The sequence below is a fragment of the Mustelus asterias genome, assembly GCF_964213995.1.
Source record: "Mustelus asterias chromosome 26 unlocalized genomic scaffold, sMusAst1.hap1.1 SUPER_26_unloc_31, whole genome shotgun sequence".
Lineage (NCBI taxonomy): Eukaryota > Metazoa > Chordata > Chondrichthyes > Carcharhiniformes > Triakidae > Mustelus > Mustelus asterias.
The window spans coordinates 152,567-172,752 of record NW_027590100.1 but is presented as its reverse complement, the minus strand read 5'-3'; positions in this window follow the sequence as shown (position 1 = coordinate 172,752).

Below are 20,186 nucleotides of genomic sequence, written 5' to 3'. Positions count from 1 at the left end.
CTGGTTTGCGTGATGGATTGGGCTACATTCAAAACCTTTTGTAGTTCCTTACAGTCTTGGGCAGAGCAGGAGACATACCAAGCTGTGACCCAACCAGAAAGAATGCATCTGTAAAAGTTACTGTGCTACGTAGCTGACATGCCAAATTTCCTCAGTCTTCTGTGAAAGTAAGAGGCGTTGGTGGGCTTTCTGAACTATAGTGTCGGCATGTGGGGATCAGGACAGGTTGTTGGTGTTCTGGACACTAAAAACTTGAAGTTCTCGGTCCTTTCTACTTCGTCCCCATTGATGTAGACAGGGGCATGTTCTCCTTTACGCTTCCTGAAGTCGATGACAATCTCCTTCATTTTGCTGACATTGAGGGAGGGATTACTGTGGCTGCACCAGTTCACCAGATTCCCGATCTCATTCCTGTACTCTGTCAAGTCATTGTTTGAGATAAGTTTATTTATTAGTGTCACATGTAGGCTTATATTAGCACAGCAATGATGTTGTGAAAATCCCATAGTCGCCACACTCCGGCACCTGTTCGAGTACAAAGAACAAAGAACAGTACAGCACAGGAAACAGGCCCTTCAGCCCTCCAAGCCTGTGCCGCTCCTTGGTCCAACTAGACCACTCGTTTGTATCCCTCCATTCCCAGACTGCTCATGTGAATATCCAGGTAAGTCTTCAATGATACCAGCGTGTCTGCCTCCACCACCCTACTTGGCAGCGCATTCCAGGCCCCCACCACTCTCTGTGTTCATCGCTCTCACCTTGAGCCCGTGACCCCTCGTGATCGTCACCTCCGACCTGGGAAAAAGCTTCCCACTGTTCACCCTATCTATACCCTTCATAATTTTGTACACCTCTATTCGGTCTCCCCTCATTCTCCGTCTTTCCAGGGAGAACAAGTCCAGTTTACCAAATCTCCCCTCATAGCTAAGACCCTCCATACCAGGCAACATCCTGGTAAACCTTCTCTGCACTCTCTCTAAAGCCTCTACGTCCTTCTGGTAGTGCGGCGACCAGAACTGGATGCAGTACTCCAAATGTGGCCTAACCAGCGTTCTGTACAACTGCAACATCAGACTCCAGCTTTTATAGTCTATACCCCGTCCTATCAAGGAAAGCATGCCATATTCCTTCTTCACCACCTTCTCCACCTCCACTGCCGCATTCAAGGATTTGTGGACTTGCACACCGAGGTCCCTCTGTGTTTCTATACTCTTGATGGCTCTGCCATTTATTGTATACGTCCCCCCTACATTTGTTCTTCCACTGAGGGACAATTTTGCATGGCCAATGCATCTAACCAGCACGTCGGTCGGACTGTGGGAGGAAACCAGAGCACCCGGAGGAAACCCATGGAGACACAGACATGGGGACAACGCGGCACGGTGGCACAGTGGTTAGCAGTGCCGTCTCACAGCGCCAGGGACCCGTGTTCAATTCCAGCCTTGGGTCACTCTATGTGCGGAGTCTGCATGTTCTCCCCCTGTCTGTATGGGTTTCCTCCGAGTGTTCCGCTTTCCTCCCACACGCCAAAGATGTCTGGATTCCGTGGATTGGCCACGCTAAATTACCCCTGAGTGTCAGGAGGACTAGCAGAATAGATATGTGGGGTTGCGGGGACAGGGTCTGTGTGGGATTGTGGTCGGTGCAGATGTGATGGGCTGCATGGCCTCCTTCTGCTGTGTAGGGATTCTATGACGATTCTATATCAACATGCAGATTCAGCACAGACAGGACTGGCAGCTGAATATTCCGGGGTACAAGTGTTTTAGGCGAGACAGAGGAGGGACCAAAAGAGGTGGGGGAGTAGCAGTATTAGTTAGAGAGCACATTACAGCGGTGCAGAGGGAGGACAATTCAGAGGGGTCGTGTAACGAGTCACTGTGGGTGGAGCTCAGAAACAGGAAGGGAGCTGTCAATATGTTGGGGGTATACTACAGGCCCCCCAACAGCCCAAGGGAAGTGGAAGAACGGATATGTCAGGAGATAATGGATAGGTGCAGGAAAAATAGGGTTGTTGTAGTGGGAGACTTCAATTTCCCTGGTATAGACTGGAAATCGCGTAGGGCTGGGAGTCTGAATGGGGAGGAATTTGTAAAATGTGTACAGGAAGGTTCTTTGGAACAATATGTAGATAGCCCGACTAGAGAGGGGGCTATACTGGACCGAATACTGGGGAATGAGCCCGGTCAGGTCTTCAAAGTTTCGGAAGGGGAACATGTGGCAAATAGTGACCACAATTCTGTTAGCTTTAGGATAGTGATGGAAAATGATGAGTGGTGTCCCAAGGGTAAGGTGTTGGAATGGGGGAAGGCTAACTTTAGTGGGATTAGGCAGAAATTGGCAGCTGTTGATTGGGAGAGGCTGTTTGAGGGTAAATCCGCATCTGGCATGTGGGAGTCTTTTAAGGAACATTTGATAGGGCTGCAGGATAGGCATGTGCCTGTAAAAAAGAAGGATAGGAAGGGTAGGATCCGAGAACCATGGATAACCAGGGAAATTGAGGGATTGGTGAAAAAGAAAAGAGAGGCGTACGTTAGGTCCAGGCAGCGAAAAACGGAGGGAGCTCCGGAGGAATACAAAGTCGGAAAGAACTCAAACGAGGAATTAGAAGGGCAAAAAGGGGTCACGAAATGTCATGGCAGACAGGATTAAGGAGGATCCCAAGGCATTTTATTCATACGTTAGGAACAAAAGGGTTGTCAGGGAAAAAATCGGACCTCTCAGGGACAAAAGTGGGGAATTATGCTTCAGACCCCAAGGAGGTAGGGGAGATACTAAATGAATACTTTGCATCGGCATTCGCAAAGGAGAGGGATGTGTTGACTCGGAGTGTCTCGGAGGGGAGTGTTGACCCGTTAGAGAAAATCTCCATTACAAGGGAGGAATATAAAGACTGACAAATCCCCAGGGCCTGATGGAATCTATCCAAGGCTGCTCATGGAGACGAAAGATGAAATCGCTGGGCCTCTGACGCAAATCTTTGTCTCGTCACTGGACTCAGGTGAGGTCCCAGAGGATTGGAGGATAGCTGATGTGGTCCCGTTATTTAAGAAGGGTAGGAAGGATAACCCAGGAAATTATAGGTCGGTGAGCCTGACGTCTGTGGTAGGGAAGTTGTTGGAGAAGATTCTTAGAGATGGGATGTATGCGCATTTAGAAAGGAATAAACTCATTAACGAAAGCGATAGTCAGCATGGTTTTGTGCGAGGGAGGTCATGTCCCACTAAACTGGTGGAGGTTTTTGAAGAAGTGACGAGAATGGTTGACGAGGGAAGGGCCGTGGATGTCGTCTATCTGGACTTTAGTAAAGCGTTTGACAAAGTCCCTCATAGTAGGTTGGTGCAAAAGGTTGTATCTCATGGGATAAAGGGGGAGGTGGCTAGATGGGTGGAGAACTGGCTTGATCACAGAAGACAGAGGGTGGTAGTGGAAGGGTCTTTTTCCGGCTGGATGCCTGTGACTAGTGGTGTTCCGCAGGGCTCTGTATTGGGACCTCTGCTCTTTGTGATATAAATAAACCATCTGGAAGAAGGTGTAACTGGGGTGAACAGTAACTTTGCGGACAACACGAAAATGGCTGGACTTGCAGATAGTGAGGAACATTGTCAGAGGCTACAGAAGGATATGGATAGGCTGGAAATTTGGGCAAAGAAATGGCAGATAGAGTTCAATCCAGATGAATGCGAAGTGATGCATTTTGGTAGAACTAACGGAGGGAGGAGCTATACGATAAATGGCAGAACAATAAAGGGTCTAGATACGCAGAGGGACCTGGGTGTGCAAGTCCACAGATCCTTGAAGGTGACGTCACAGGTGGAGAAGGTAGTGAATAAGGCATATGGCTTGCTTGCCTTCATAGGATGGGGCATGGAGTATAAAAGTTGGGGTCTGATGTTGCAGTTGTATAGAACGTTGGTTCGGCCGCATTTGGAATACTGCGCCCAGTTCTGGTCGCCACACTACCAGAAGGACGTGGAGGCTTTAGAGAGAGTGCAGAGGAGGTTGACCAGGATGTTGCCTCGTATCAAGGGCTTAGTTATGAGGAGAAATTAGGTAAACTGAGGTTGTTCTCACTGGAAAGACCGAGGATGAGGGGTAACGTAATCGAGGTGTATAAAATTATGAAAGGTATAGATAGGGTGAACAGTGGGAAGCTTTTTCCCAGGTCGGAGGTGACGATCACGAGGGCTCACGGGCTCAAGCTGAGAGGGGCGAAGTATAACTCAGACATCAGAGGGACGTTTTTTACACAGAGGGTGGTGGGGGCCTGGAATGCGCTGCCAAGTAGGGTGGTGGAGGCAGGCACGCTGACATCGTTTAAGACTTACCTGGATATTCACATGAGCAGCCTGGGAATGGAGGGATACAAACGATTGGTCTAGTTGGACCAAGGAGCGGCATAGGCTTGGAGGGCCGAAGGGCCTGTTTCCTGTGCTGTACTGTTCTTTGCTCTTTGCATAGTTAGGGTGAACGGTGGGAAGCTTTTTCCCAGGCCGGTGGTGACGTTCACGAGGGGTCATAGGTTCAAGGTGAAGGGGGGGAAGGTTTAACACGGATATCAGAAGGACGTATTTTACACAGAGGGTGGTGGGAGCCTGGAATGCGCTGCCGGGCAAGGTGGTGGAGGCGGATACACTGGGAACCATTAAGACTTATCTGGTGAGCCACATGAACAGAGTGGGAATGGAGGGATACAAAAGAATGGTCTAGCTTGGACCAGGGAGTGGCGCGGACTTGGAGGGCCGAAGGACCTGTTCCTGTGTTGTTTTGTTCTTTGTAATATTGTGTAATCAATGTTGTGTAATCAATATTGTGTAATCAATGTTGTGTAATCAATGTTGTGTAATCAGTATTGTGTAATCAATATTGTGTAATCAATGTTGTGTAATCAATGTTGTGTAATCAGTATTGTGTAATCAGTATTGTGTAATCAATGTTGTGTAATCAATGTTGTGTAATCAATGTTGTGTAATCAGTATTGTGTAATCAATGTTGTGTAATCAGTATTGTGTAATCAGTATTGTGTAATCATTATTGTGTAATCAATATTGTGAATTGAAGGTATTTGACCCAGATTATTTTAACGTGCGTCACTGAACACAGTACTTTAATTTAAAAGCAAAGTTCCTTTTCTGACTGTCGATTCTGGGCAGTGGTTCGAGAATCGCCATTTTGTTATGAAATAAGGGACCTTCTGTTTCCACTGTCTGTTCACTTTGGGAGGTATAACTTTATCAAAAACAGGAAATACTGGAAAATCTCAGTAGGTCTGACAGCATCTGTGAATCATAGAATCCCTTTGGTGCAGAAGGAGGCCATTTGGCCCATCGAGCCGACACCAACAACAATCCCACCCAGGCCCTATCCCCGTAACCCCACATATTTACCCTGCTAGTCCCCCTGACACTAAGTGGCGATTTATCATGGTCGATCCACCTAACCTGCAGATCTTTGGACTGCGGAAGGAAACCGGAGCACCCGGAGGAAACCCACACAGACACGGAGGGAATGTGCAAACTCCACACAGACAGAAGAGAGAATAGAGACAACGCTTTGAGTCTGACGAAGGGTCATCCAGAGTTGAAACATTTGCTCTATTCTCTCCCCACAGATGCTGTCGGACCTGCTGAGTTTTTCCAGCATTTCCTGTTTTTATTTCAGATTCCAGCATCCGCGGTATTTTGCTTTTATCTTACTGTTCATCAAAGATGTTTACAGATTAAAGTTTATTTATTGGTCACAAGTAGGCTTATATTAACTCTGCAATTAAGTTAATTTTGTTGAAAAGTCACTTGTTGCAAACGAGCTGCCAGAGGCAGTAGTGGAGGCGGGTACAATTTTACCTTTCAAAAAGCATTTAGACAGTTACATGGGTAAGATGGGCTGCACGGTGGCACAGTGGTTGGCACTGCTGCCTCACAGCGGCAGGGACCCGGGTTCAATTCCAGCCTCAGGTCTCTGTCTGTGTGGAGTATGCACATTCTCCCCGTGTCTGCGTGGGTTTCCTCCGGGTGCTCCAGTTCCCTTCCACGGTCCAAAGGTGAGCAGGTTAGGTTGATTGGCCATAGCAAATTGCCCCTTAGTGTCAGGTGGACGAGCATGATAAATGGGTGGGGTTACAGGGATAGGGTCTGGGTGGGATTGTGATTGGTGCAGACACGATGGGCCAAATGGCCTCCTTCTGCACATGAGGGATTCTATGATTTCTATGGGTATAAAGGGATATGGGCCAAATGCGGGCAATTGGGGCGAGCTTATTGGTGAAAACGGGGATGTGTGGACAAGTTGGGCCAAAGAGCCTGTTTCCATGCTGTAAATCTCTATGAATCGACTGTGAAAATCCCTAAGTCGCCACACTCCGGCACCTGTTCGCATGTACTGAGGGAGAATTTAGCAGGGCCAATGCACCTGACCAGCATGTCTTTGGACACTTCGGGAGAATTTATCATGGCCAATGCACCTGACCAGCATGTCTTTGGACACTAAGGGGCAATTTAGCATGGCCAATCCCCCTAACCTGTACACCTCTGTACACTAAGGGCCCGATTTTACCGTTTTGATTCCAAGCGCTGAATCTGGACGCAATTCAGATCTGACTTGGAAATCTGTTCTCCGGGGGCCCCATACGCACTTACCCTGGAAAAAACATTGTGAGTGTGAATCGCTCTGTGGGCGGGGCTTCTCGCTCTCGAAACGCTGCAACTCCGATCGGAGCTCTGAACTGCGCGTGCGCAGTGAGAAATACATCTGAAATGGGCGCCCCTGTCACATCGCTCCCGGGCAGCAACAAGCGGATCAAGTGACCTGGGAGCGAAAGGTGGGAGTGATGGCCCCCACAGACATCGCCCCACCCCACAACATAACTATCCCCCTTTACACCCACCTCCCCCACTACCCAGACCGATCGCGACCCCCCCCCCCCACCAATCACCCGCAGAATGGCAACAGCAACCCTCCCACCCCTGCCCCCTTCACCAGAGAATGATCTGATCCACCTCCCTCCCCTCCCCCCATGACCAGAGAATGACCTGATCCACCTCCGGCCTCCCGCACCCACACCCCCTCTCCCCCCACCACTGATCTGAGTCAGAGAGCCGCCAGAAGCTCTGATCTTACCTCCTCAGAGCTGGACTGCCCGAAACAGACCTTTGCCGAGCACATCTGTTCCGCGCCGAATCTGGACGGGCGAACGCGATGGTAAGGGGGGAAATGCAGGTAAGATTGGGCATCCAGCTCATTAAGTCAATTTAAATGCATCACCCATTTCGGGCGCGGTTCGGATCGCGGCCATTTTCGGGCCTTGGTAAAGTGGACATCTGCACGGATTGTACTAATCGCCTCACACCTGACTTTACCAAGTTTTCGCGCCCGTTAAGGCAATTTAACATGGCCAATCAACCCATCCTCCATATCTTTGGACACGAAGGGGCAAGTTAGCATGGTTAATCCACCTGTCCTTCTCATCTTTGGACACGAAGGGGCAATTTAGCATGGCCAATCCACCCAACCTGCACATCTTTGGACACTACACAACCTGCTGGTCTGAGGCTTTATCCCGCTGGCAAATCAGACCATGAGGCCCTTAGTGTGGTGTAACATAACCGATGTTTCGTGCCAAAATCAGTATTGTTCATTCTCAGTGTGTGGGCATTGCTGACTTTAGTGTCCATCCTTGGAAATTCATCGTTGGAGCTTTCTTACAAACACAGGGCAGACTCAGTCACTTCAGAGGACAGTTGAGTCAACCACATTGGTGTGGGGCTGGAGTCACGTAGAGCTGAGCCTGGGTAAGGACCTCTCCTGAAGTACATCAGTGAACTGGTCAGGCTTTTAAAACAACCCATCAACTTCACCGCTATTTTCACTGACTTATTTCCAGATTTTACAAACTGAATTGAAATGTTTAAAGCCCCGTTCTCTGGCCCAGCTCAACACGAAGGTGCCCGAAAATCCTCTTATTCTGCTCACACTCTGTACCCCCAACATTAATTAATCTTCATATTCAGAAATAGATTGATACTTCGTGGGGTGGCACAGCGCCAGGGACCCTGGTTCGATTCCTGGCCTCGGGTCACTGTCTGTGTGGAGTTTGCACGTTCTCCCCGTGTCTGCGTGGGTTTCCTCCGGGTGCTCCGGTTTCCTCCCACAGTCCAAAGATATGCAGGTTCGGTGGATTGGCCATGCTAAATTGCCCCTTAGTGTCAGGGAGACTTGCTAGAGTAAATGCATGGGGTTACAGGGACAGGGCCTGGGTGGGATTGTGGCCGGTGCAGACTCGATGGGCTGAATGGCCTCCTTCTGCACTAGAATTATACGATTCAGCGTGGCATGAGTGCTAAATTTAGCATGACCAATTCACCTAACCTGCAAATCTTTGGATAGTAAGGGGCAATTAGCATGGCCAATACACCTAACCCGCACATCTGTGGACACTGAGGGGCAATGTAGAATGGCCAATCCACCGAACCAGTACATCTGTGGACACTAAGAGGCAATGTAGAATGGCCAATCCACTGAACCAGTACATCTGTGGACACTAAGGGGCAAGGTAGAATGGCCAATCCACCTATCCAGTACATCTGTGGACACTAGGGGGCAATGTAGAATGGCCAATCCACCTATCCAGTACATCTGTGGACACTAAGGGGCAATGTAGAATGGCCAATCCACCTATCCAGTACATCTGTGGACACTAAGGACACTTTAGCATTGCCAATCCACCTAACAGCACGTTTTTCAGACTGTGGGAGGAAACCGGAGCAGCCGGAGGAAACCCATGCAGACATGGGGAGAACATGCAGACTCCGCACAGACAGTGACCCAAGCCGGGAATCGAACCTGTGTCCCTGGTGCTGTGAGGCAACATAGCTAATCCAATTAGCCAGGCAGCAGGTTATTTTAGTCTTGGCATTCTGCAATGTGATCGGATTCATTGAACTGTCATGATTTTTTCACTATCTGTTTAAATTTCCAAGGATTATCACATTAAAAGCATCTGAGGGAAATGTCTGAGTGAATAACCCATCGCCCCCATGACTGTTTTGGAGGAGTTGAACAACAGGAACTGAACTGAAGGATGTTTTTCTGACCATAAAAGTGAGATCCATAACGTGATGTGAAGAAGATTTATGTTAAATCTTGGATAAAATTATTTCCAAATCAACATGCTTAAAGATGCCTTAAGAACAAAGAAAAGTGCTGCAGAGGAACAGACCCTTCGATGTTCACTCTCCCATGTATCTCTTGGAATGGGATTGATTTTGCTATGTAAACAAGTGCTGATTGTATCGGGAGGTTTAACACTCAAGCATCAGTGAATAAGTATAAAGGTTATTTATTCGTGTCACAAGTAGGCTTACATCAACACTGCAATGAAGTTACTGTGAAAATCCCACAGTTGCTACACTCTGGCGCCTGTTTGGATAACACTGAGGGAGTATTTAGCATGGCCAATGTACCTAACCAGCACTTCTATGGGACTTTGGAAGGAAACCGGAGCGCCCGGAGAAAACTCATGCAGACACGGGGAGAACGTGCAGACTCCACACAGACAGTGACCCGAGCCGGGAATCAAACCCAGGTCCCTGGAGCTGTGAAGCAGCAGTGCTAACCACTGTGCTACCGTGCCGGATTCACCACCCTCTGGCTGAAGAAATTCCTCCTCGTCTCAGTTCTGAACTAAGAAGTCTCACAACAGCAGGTTAAAGTCCCACAGGTTTATTTCGAATCACGAGCTTTCGGAACGCTGCTCCTTCATCAGGTGAGTGGGAAACTGGTGTTGTGAGACTTCTTACTGCGCACACCCCAGTCCAACACCGCCATCTCCACATCACATTTCTAAAGGGCCGTCCCTTTCCTCTGAGTCTGTGCCCTCGGGTCCAAGTCTCCCCAACTAATGGAAACATCTTCCCCAAGTGCACTCTATCCAGGCCTTTCATTATTCTGTAAGTTTCAATGTTATCCCCTTCCTCATACTTCCAAACTGCATCGAGTGTGGACCCCCAGACATCAGACGCTCCTCATGCGTCAAGTCTTTCATTCCCCGGATCATTCTTGTGAACCTGCTCTGGACCCTCTCCAAGGCCAGCACATCCTTCCTTAGATACGGGGACCATAATTGCTGACAATATTGTGAATGCGGTCAGACCAGTGTCTTATAAACCCTCAGCAGTACACCCCTGCTTTTGTATTCTCGTCGTCTCGAAATTCACACTAGCAGAGTGATCTCTGCTGTATCGAATTAATATTGACCCTACATTATTTCCAACTTTCCATCCCTCCCTGACCCTCAACACCCCATCGAGGCTGTAACTGTTCTACGTTGGGTATAAAAAGTGTTGGATTGAAGGGGGTTAAGTGAAGCTGTTTGTTTAGTGACTGGAATTGATGTGAGTCTCCATGGATCTGATTAGTGTGCCTGGAGGGATTCCCCTCTTCTATTAATAAGGGATTCCGTTCAATGTGTTGTCCCATTGGGTCAGCGGGAGCGGCAACTCCGACAGCAACAGAGATCAGCGGCTGTGGAGAGAGAGGGAGGGAGAGGAGAGATCAGAATCTGGGAGCAATGGATTGGAGTCTTCCAACAATGGATCAGAATCTGGGAACAATGGATTGGAATGTTACGACAATGGATCAGAATCTGGGAACAATGGATTGGAATCTTGCAACAATGGATCAGAATCTGGGAACAATGAACCGGAATGTTCCAACCAAGGACAGGAGTTTATTCTATTGGATTTCTGTGTTTACTGATTATTATTGGATTATGACATCAGCTGATCGGATTCAATATCGACTGAGGGTGATTCAATGTATTTACTATCCCCTCCTGGCGATTGTTGGTGTTCCGGGTAAGTCTCTGGCTGGAATTGGACCGGCCCGACCGCCACGGGAATCGGAGCAGGCGAGGGGCGGAGAATGGGAAGGTCTGTTGAACACGGGTGGGATTTTGCAGCTTGGGGAAGAGTGAGGCTGGAAAGGCCCGTCCCCTGTGTCCAGTTCCTAATTCTAGAAAGGCTGTTTAACTGTATTGATTTTCTTGTCATTTCCTGTACTGGGTTTGCTGCTCTTGTTGAATCTCTGTATCCGGTTATTAATTCTTTCAGCCACTGACAATTGTCTCAGGGTCTATGGGCTGGGATGTCTTCTGAGTGCTGTGACTTTCCATAGACATGTGACCTCAAACACTATTCCTTCATGCGTAAAATATTGAGACAGAATCCTTTTCACCCTCTGCATATAACACCAGTTCACCCACCCAATCACCAGGCCACAGAATTAATTTTATTGGTCATATCTGCACAGCAGGATCTCACAGAGAGAAAACATATTTCATTAAATTTGAAATTTATTCATCAGTGTCACAAGTATGCGAACATTAACATTGCAATGAAGTTACTATAAAAATCCCCGAGTCACCACACTCCAGCGCCTGTTCAGGTACACTGAGGGAAAATTTAGCACGGCCAATGCACCCAACCAGCACAACTTTCAGATAGTGGGAGGAAACTGGAGCACTCGGAGGAAACTCACGCAGACATGGGGAGAACATGCAGAATCTGCACAGACAGTGGCCAAACCTGCAATTGAACCAGGACCTCTGCTGCTGTGAGGCAGCAATGCTATCCCCTGTGCCACCACAAGCTCTCCGAGAGCAACAGGAACACAAACACACAGACACACCCAAACACACATACATTAAAACACACATTTGTTGATAGAAGCAATCAGATTTAGATACTCCCACTCACACACAAATTCAAGAACCAAAATTGCTGCAACACTCCAGAATAACGCACACTTAGGAACACTCGTCAGGTACTCTGTTGCTCACACACAAACACGCACACACACACATGCATACTGGTACAGACAATATAGACACACGCAACACACACACGATAGGGGGGCAGGATAACAGCTACTCCCTGTCCATTGATGGTGGGGTGATCAAGTAAAACCGCGTGACAGCCTGGAACTCAGGTCCACGTCCCATTTCTCACCTCTTGCAACCTTCACCGGCAATGGATAAACAGCGGATTCAGTCTCCTGCCCATTTCCGGCAAGAGGCTGAATAAATTATTTCAATCTATTTTAAAACAAATTTAAATGAAATTAGTGAGCCTGGGATGGAATTGTGCGCCACACTTGCCTTCGCAGCCTCACCGGGAGAGGTTGGGTCCGGTGAGGAAAACAGCTGGCCACATGTATGAGGACGAGTCATGATGACCTCGCCGGGAGAACTGAAGGCCATTGAGGACACCGGGCAAGGTCGAGGGCAAAGGTAGGTGCCCCTTGGGCAATGCCCACCGGGCAGTACCAGGGAGTGGGGCATGAGGTGGTGGGGTCTACAGGGGCGGAGCCTGAAGGTAGCGGGGCCGACTCTGAACGTAGTTGCTGGGTGGGAGAGGGTGCCGTTACCACACTGCCCGCTGTCTGTGGGGTGGGGTGGTCCCCGCTGCCACTCTGCACGTGATTGGTGTTGGTAAGGAGGGGGGCATCACTGCCTCTCTGCATGCACATTGGGGTAGGAAGGGGGTCTCGCTGCCACACCGAACGTGATTGGTGGAGGCAGGGAGGGGGGCATCACTGCCTCTTTGCATGCACAGTGGGGTAGGGAGGGGGTTTCGCTGCCTCTCTGCATGCACAGTGGGGTAGGGAGGGGGTCTCGCTGCCTCTCTGCATGCACAGTGGGGGTAGTGTGGGGGTCTCGCTGCCTCTCTGCATGCACAGTGGGGTAGGGAGGGGGTCTCACTGCCTCACTGCATGCACAGTGGGGTAGGGAGGGGGTCTCGCTGCCTCTCTACATACACAGTGGGGTGGGGAGGGGGTCTGGTTGCCTCTCTGCATGCACAGTGGGGTAGGGAGGGGGGCATCACTGCCTCTCTGCATGCACAGTGGGGTAGGGAGGGGTCTCGCTGCCTCTCTGCATGCACAGTGGGGTAGGGAGGGGGTCTTGCTGCCTCTCTGCCTGCACAGTGGGGTAGGGAGGGGGATCTTGCTGCCTCTCTGCCTGCACAGTGGGTTAAGGAGGCGTGCCCTGCTGACACTCTGCATGCAATTGGTGTGGGGGAAGGGGCGGTGATTGGTCCAGGTGGTGGGGAGGGGGCTGGGTCTATATCTGGTCGGGGGCTGCTCAGAAAGAGCTGAGGAGCCCCGGACTACCTGGAGGCAGCTGTTGTGTTGAAGCGAGCTGCAGCAGCAGAGAGCTGACAGATGTCTCTCTCAGACCAGGCAGCTCACTGCTGGCTGCAATTGCGCATTTGCAACCAGATAGGTTTGGGAGGTAGTGGGTATCCCAGCCAGCGCTGTGAGAGCTGCAAGTGATGGGGCCACTGCTGTGGGTGGTCCAACAGCCATCGAGTTTTAACAGCACAAAATGAGGCCCTTCGACCATTATGTCTGAATAGGTCATCAAACACCTATCCAATCCAATCCCATTTTCCAGCACTCGATCCATAGCCTTGTCATAGAGTTTACAGAATGGAAACAGGCCCTTCGGCCCATCTTATCCATGCTGCCCTTTCTTTTTAAACCCCTAAACTAATCCCAATTGCCCACATTTGCCCCATATCCCTCTATACCCATCGTGCCCATTTAACTATCTAAACGCTTTTAAAAAATAAAATTGTACCCGCCTCTACTACTGCCTCTGGCAGCTCGTTCCAGACACTCACTACCCTCTGTGTGATAAAATTGCCCCTCTGGACACTTTTGTATCTTTCCCCTCTCTCCTTAAACCTGTGCCATCTAGTTTTAGACTCCCCTACCTTTAGGAAAAGATATTGACTATTGAGCTGATCTGTGCCCCTCATTATTTTATAGACCTCTAGAAGATCACCCCTCAGCCTCCTACGCTCCAGAGAAAAAAGTCCCAGTCTATTCAGCCTATCCTTATAACTCAATCCATCAAGTCCCAGTCGCATCCTCGGAAATCTTTTCTGCACTCTTTCTAGTTTAATAATTATATGCTCTGGCGTTTGAGTTGCTGATCTAAATGCCTCTTGTGGTTTTTCCCGCTTCTACCATCCTTTCAGGCCGTGAGCTGCAGATCCCATCACCCTGTGGATGAAAACATTTTCCCTCAAATCCACACAAACACCTGCCCTTTACCTTAACTCCACGCCCCTCTGGTTATTGACACCTCTACTAAAGGGAAAAGGTTTCTTCCTATCCGTGTGCCACATAATTGTGTTCATATCACTCAGCTCCCCCCCCCCACCCCCCGCCCCCACCTGAAAGCATTCCCCACCACCACCCACTACACCCACTCCACCTCCAGCCGTCTCTGCTCTAAGGTAAAAAACCCAGCCTAACCAGCCTCTCCTCATAGCTGAAACTCTCCAGCCCAGGCAGCATCCTGGTGAATCTCCTCTCCACCGTTTCCAGTGTAATCACATCCTTCCTGCAGTGTGATGACCAGAGCTGTGCACAGTTCTCTTGCTCTGGTCCAACCAGCATTTTATACACTTCCATCATCACCTCCCAGCTCTTATAGTCTATGCTGCGGCTGCTAAAGGCAAGTATCCTACATGTCGTCTTAACCACCTCATCTACCTGTCTTGCTGCTTTTGGAGATCCACATATCTGCAGCCCAAATTCATTCTGGTCCTCTGCACTTCCTCAGACTCGACCGGACATGGTACATTTCCTTGCCCGGATAGTCGTCCCAAATGCATGGCCTCACATTCGTCAGGTGTAAATTACATTTGCCCATTTGCCCAGCCTTTCAGTTTCCTCAGCACGGTGGCACAGTGGTTAGCACTGCTGCCCCACAGCGCCAGGGACGTGTGTTCCATTTCTGGCTTGGACCACATCTGTGTGGAGTTTGCACATTCTCCACGTGTCTTCATGGGTTTCCTCCGGGTGCTCCAGTTTCCGCCCACAGTCGGAAGACTTGTGGGTTAGGTGGATTGGCCAGGATATACTGGACTTACTGTCAGGGAGAATTGCTTGGGTAAATGCATGGGGTTCAGGGGATATCGCCTGGGTGGGATTGTGCTCAGTCCAGACTCGATGGGCTGAATGGCCTCCTTCTGCACTGTAGGATTCTATGATTCCTGTCATCTAAGGCTTTCCTCCTCAATATTTACCACACCACCAATTTTTGTATCATCTGCAAACTTACTGATCACACATCACACATTCATGTCCAGACCATCAATGTACACTACAAACAGCAAGGGACCCAGCATCGATCCCTGTGGAACCCCACTGAACACAGGCTTGCAGTCACAAAAACAACCTTCCACCATCACCCTCTGCCACTCAGCCATTTTGAATATAATTTACCAAATTGACCTGGTTCCAATCGGAATCACTTCCTTGTTCAGTCTTCCATATTTGTCAAAAGCTTTTCTGAAGAACACGTAGACTACATCGACTGCACTTCCCTCATCTCCTCATCCAGTCACCTCCTCAATATATTCCAGCGAATTGTCAGACATGATCTCCCCCTGTCAAAGGCACGCTGACTATTGTTCATAAATCCTTACCTCTCGAAGTGGAGATTAATTCTGTCCCTCAGGTTGTTTTCCAATCATTTCCCGAACACGGATATGGTGATGGTGGTGTCCTGGCCGTGATCTTGGATATCTCCAGGGCACCTTGCAGGATGGCAGTATGGCACAGTGGTTAGCACTGCTGCCTCACAGCATCAGGGATCCCATTTCAATTCCTGGGATTCCATCAGCACCAGTGAAGCTTCTTTTTAAAACTTTGTTCCATTCTCACATCTCGCCTGTTGGGATTTCTCCTATTACAAGAACGTGTGGTGTTCCTCTGGAAAGAATCCACTGTGAGCAAGTCCAGTTTCTCGCAGCTCCCCAATGTCCACATTCAGCCTTGTAAATTCAGTCTCGGTCACAGCCGTCCCGTGTACATCATCAACCTGCATAAGTTCATTGGTAAGGTCAGGGCACATCGTGCTGATGTTTCAGCTTGAGATGCAAAAGACTGATTTGATTTGAATTGATTTGGTTTATTATTTTCACATATAATAAATATGTGATCCAAGCCGGGAATCGAACTCAGGTCCCTGTGAGACAGCAGTGCTAACCATTGTGCCACCATGCTGCCGACTCAGGAACAGCTTCTTCTCTGCTGCCATCTGACGTTTTAATGGACCCACATCGCATTCAGATGATCTTATTCTACACCCTCGCTCTGAGTCCAACATTACATTCTGCACTCTCTCCTTCTCTATGTTCAGGGTTACAGTGTTACAGAGTTCAGTGTTGGGCCAGGGAGATGGTGTCTGTGTACCTGTTGGGGAGGTTGGTGAACTGTAGTGTATCCAGGCAATCTGGGAGGCCGGAATTGATTCATGCCATGACTAACCTTTTGATGCATTTCATAACATTGGATATAAAGTGAAAAGTGTTGTTGCTTGAGTGCCATACAGACAAAGCATACTGTACATAGAGAAGGAGAGAGGGCAGAATGTAATGTTGCAGTCATAGCTAGGATGTAGTAAAAGATCATCTTAATGCAATGTGGGTCCATTCAAACGTCTGATGGCAGCAGAGAAGCTGTTCCTGAGTCGGCAGCATGGTGGCACAATGGTTAGCGCTGCTGTCTCACAGGAACCTGAGTTCGATTCCCGGCTTGGATCACTGTCTGTGTGGAATTTGCACATTCCACCCGTATGCGCATGGGTTTGCTCCGGATGCTCCAGTTTTCCCCCACAGTCCAAAATGTGCAGGTTAGGTTGATTGGCCATGTTAACTGCCCATTAGCGTCCTGGGATATGTATGTTTGGGGGATTAGCAGGGTGCATATGTGGGATTTCGGGGATAGGACCTGGGTGGGATTGTTGTCGGTGTAGACTCGATGGGTCAAATGGCCCCCTTCTGCACTGTAGTGATTCTATGATTCTATGAGTCGGTTGGTCCATGTCCTCACACATTTTTTATCTTTTTCTCTGATGGAACAAGTGGGAAAAGTTGATGTCCGTGGTGCGCTATTCCTGAATTAGGCTGGTTGCTTTTGTGAGGTAACGGGAGGTTGAGACAGAGTTAATGAGTGGGAGGTTGGTTTGAGTGATGGACTGGTCTGCATTCACCAAGCTTTGAAGTTTCTCGCAGTCTTGGACAGAGCAGGAGCCATACCAAGCTAGAATGTTATTTATGGTGCATCTGTAAAAGTTGATGAGAGTCGCAGCTGACATGCCAAATGTCCCTAAACCTCTGAGAAAATAGAGGCGTTCGGAGACTTTTTTAATTATAGGGACGTCATGGAGGAACCAGGAAAGGTTTTTCGTGATGTGGACCCTAAAACGTGAAGCTCTCGACTATTTCAACTTCATCCCATTGATGTAGATCGGGGCATGTACTCCACTAGGCTTCCAGAAGTCGATTTGCTTTGTTGACATTGAGGAAGAGATTATTGTTGTCGCCCCAGTTCACCAGATTCTCTGTCTCTTCCTCCGACCCACTGCAGGTGTCATCAGCAAACTTGGGAACCGAGTTGCAGGGGAATTTGGCCACACAGTCACCAGTGTATAAGGAGTATAGTAAGGGGCTGAGGACGCAGCCTTACGGGGCACCGCTGTTCAGGATGATTGTGAAGGAGATGTTGTTGATTGTCCTTAATTTTGCTCTCTATGGATTAGGAAGTTGAGGATCCAATTGCAGAGGCAGGAGCCAAGCCCAGCGCCACGAACTTTGGACATGAGTTTCGTAGGACTAATGGTGTTGCAGGCTGAGCTGTAGTTGATAAACACGAGTCTGTGTTCCAGGGTTCACTGTCGGGCCCGGGAGATGGCATTGTGGACCTGTTGTGGATGTCGGTGAACTGTCGTGGATCCAGGCAATCTGGGAAGCCGGAACTGATTCATGCCATGACTAACCTTTTGATGCATTTCATAATATTGGACATCAGAGTCACCGGACGATAGGCATTAAGGCAGCCTGCTTGGCTTTTCCTTTGGTACTGGCCTTTGTTTGAGTTTTACCTGGTGCATAGATTGGCAACCTTCCTGCCGAGAGACGACTGCAGCTGCACTGGTCCAGTAGACCAACGTGGGACAGCAGTAATCGCACTGAGCATTATGGACGATAGCGATTCGCTGAACCCTGAAACTTTCTCCCACTCTTGAAAGAAACACTGGAAGTTGTGTTCTGTGCCAATCGAGTGTGAGATTACTATTTTTTCCTGTGTTGTGCTAACAGTGGCCACAATGCTGTGATCTCCTCTCCAGGGTACAGTTCTGTGTAAATATAATAGAGATTCTGTGCTGTCAAGGCATCAGGATCTCCCTCTGCCAATTGTTAGTATTGTCCAGAGGCAAGGGTCAAACCAGCCCTCTTTGGTACCAGCTCTGTTGCAGGGGTTGTCAGTAAACTGTCTGAGAGACGACAGATTACCATCTACAGGATTCCAGTCTGGATTTTCTGTCAGGGTTTACTCCCTCACCCTTGGAGCTGAGTGAGGGTCAATGTTGTGGACTCTCCGGAAAGCTCTCTCCCAAATGTATACCAGTGTGTTGCTACCATGGACTGCACGGTGACACAGTAGTTAGCACTGCTGATTCACAGCGTCAGGGAGCTGGGTTCAATTCCAGGCTTGGGTCACTGTCTGTGTGGAGTTTGGACCTTCTCCCCGTGTCTGTGTGGGTTTCCTCCGGATGCTCCACTTTCCTCTCACACTGCAAAAGACGTGCTGGTTTAAAAAAAAGATTTAAGTCATTTTATGTGTATACATTCTTTTTTATTTTAACCCATCCTCAGTCCAAATGGTAACTTCTTTCCCTGAATCCTGTCTAATTTTATTCTTTATTTCCCTTCCTGACAGTGAACATAATCACAATTGTGACTCTGACGAGCAGAAACTGTGGTCTGTCCAAATGTGTGACTCGTTACCTGGTGGCCATGTCAGCGGGGGATCTGCTGGTCGTTATCCTCGACCTGATATTCAGACACATTCCCATTCTTTATTGGGAACAGTTTGATTTCCTGCGCTCGCTCCCCGTGTGTAACATCCACGCCGTCCTGCTTTATGCAGCCACTGACTGTTCTGTCTGGTTCACCGTCACTTTCACCTTTGATCGATTTGTGGCCATTTGCTGCCCCAAGCTGAAGAGTAAATATTGCAGTGAGAAATCGGCGGCTGTGGTTCTGGGAACAGTGACGGTGCTGAGCTGTTTAAAGAACATTTTCTGGTATTTTATGTTATTAAATAGATATCAGCTGGGGAACGACCCCTGGTTTTGTGAGGTCACAGTGGATGTTCTGGAATCTCCGGTCTGGACAACAATCGAGTTCCTCCACCACATTCTAACCCCGTGTGTCCCGTTCGTCCTGATTCTGCTGCTCAACGTTTTCACCGTCAGACACATTTTAATGAGCAGCAGAGCCCGCAGGAGACTCCGGGCTCACAGCAGTGGGGAGAATCCCAGAGACCCTGAGATGGAGAGTCGCAGGAAATCCATCATTTTACTGTTTGTTATCTCAGCCAATTTCATCCTCTTATGGTCGACATTAATGGTTTATTCTATATGGAGTCGGATGTATGATTTGGGCTATAAGTCGGTATGGTTAGATTTCTATGTTATGGAATTTGGTTTCATGTTGCAACTCACAAGTTGTTGTACAAACACTGCCATTTATGCTGTGACACAGACTCACTTCAGGCAGCAGCTCATCAATCTGCTGAAAGCTCCCCTTACTTCAATTCTTCAACTCATTAGACCCTGAGAGGAAACTACAACTACAAGACCCCTGACTCTTTCTATTGGACTTTCAAATATAAATAACAAACAGTTGCCATGTCTGGTGGCCAGGTATGGATACGAATATTTGCCCGTGGGTCAGTGTTGACAATATCAACAAGGGCAGAAGTACCACCAATCACTACTCTTCACACTTGGGAATGGCCAGGACATCCGGAGACGTGGCTGCACACGGAGAGTGCCGGTCCGTTCATGGGGTCTATGTTCCTGAAATGGTAGATGCTGATTCAAAATGGATGGCCGTTCACAGGGTGAGTTACTCAAACACAAGGACAAGAGTGGAGAAACTTCACACCTCTTTCATGACACCCGGGATCCCGGAAATGTTAGTTTCTGAAAATAAACCACTCTTCATCAGCCAGGAATTTGTGCATTCGATGAAGTTGGACAGAATTTGACACGTTTGGGCAGTGTCATATTATGATGTGGAGATGCCGGCGTTGGACTGGGGTAAACA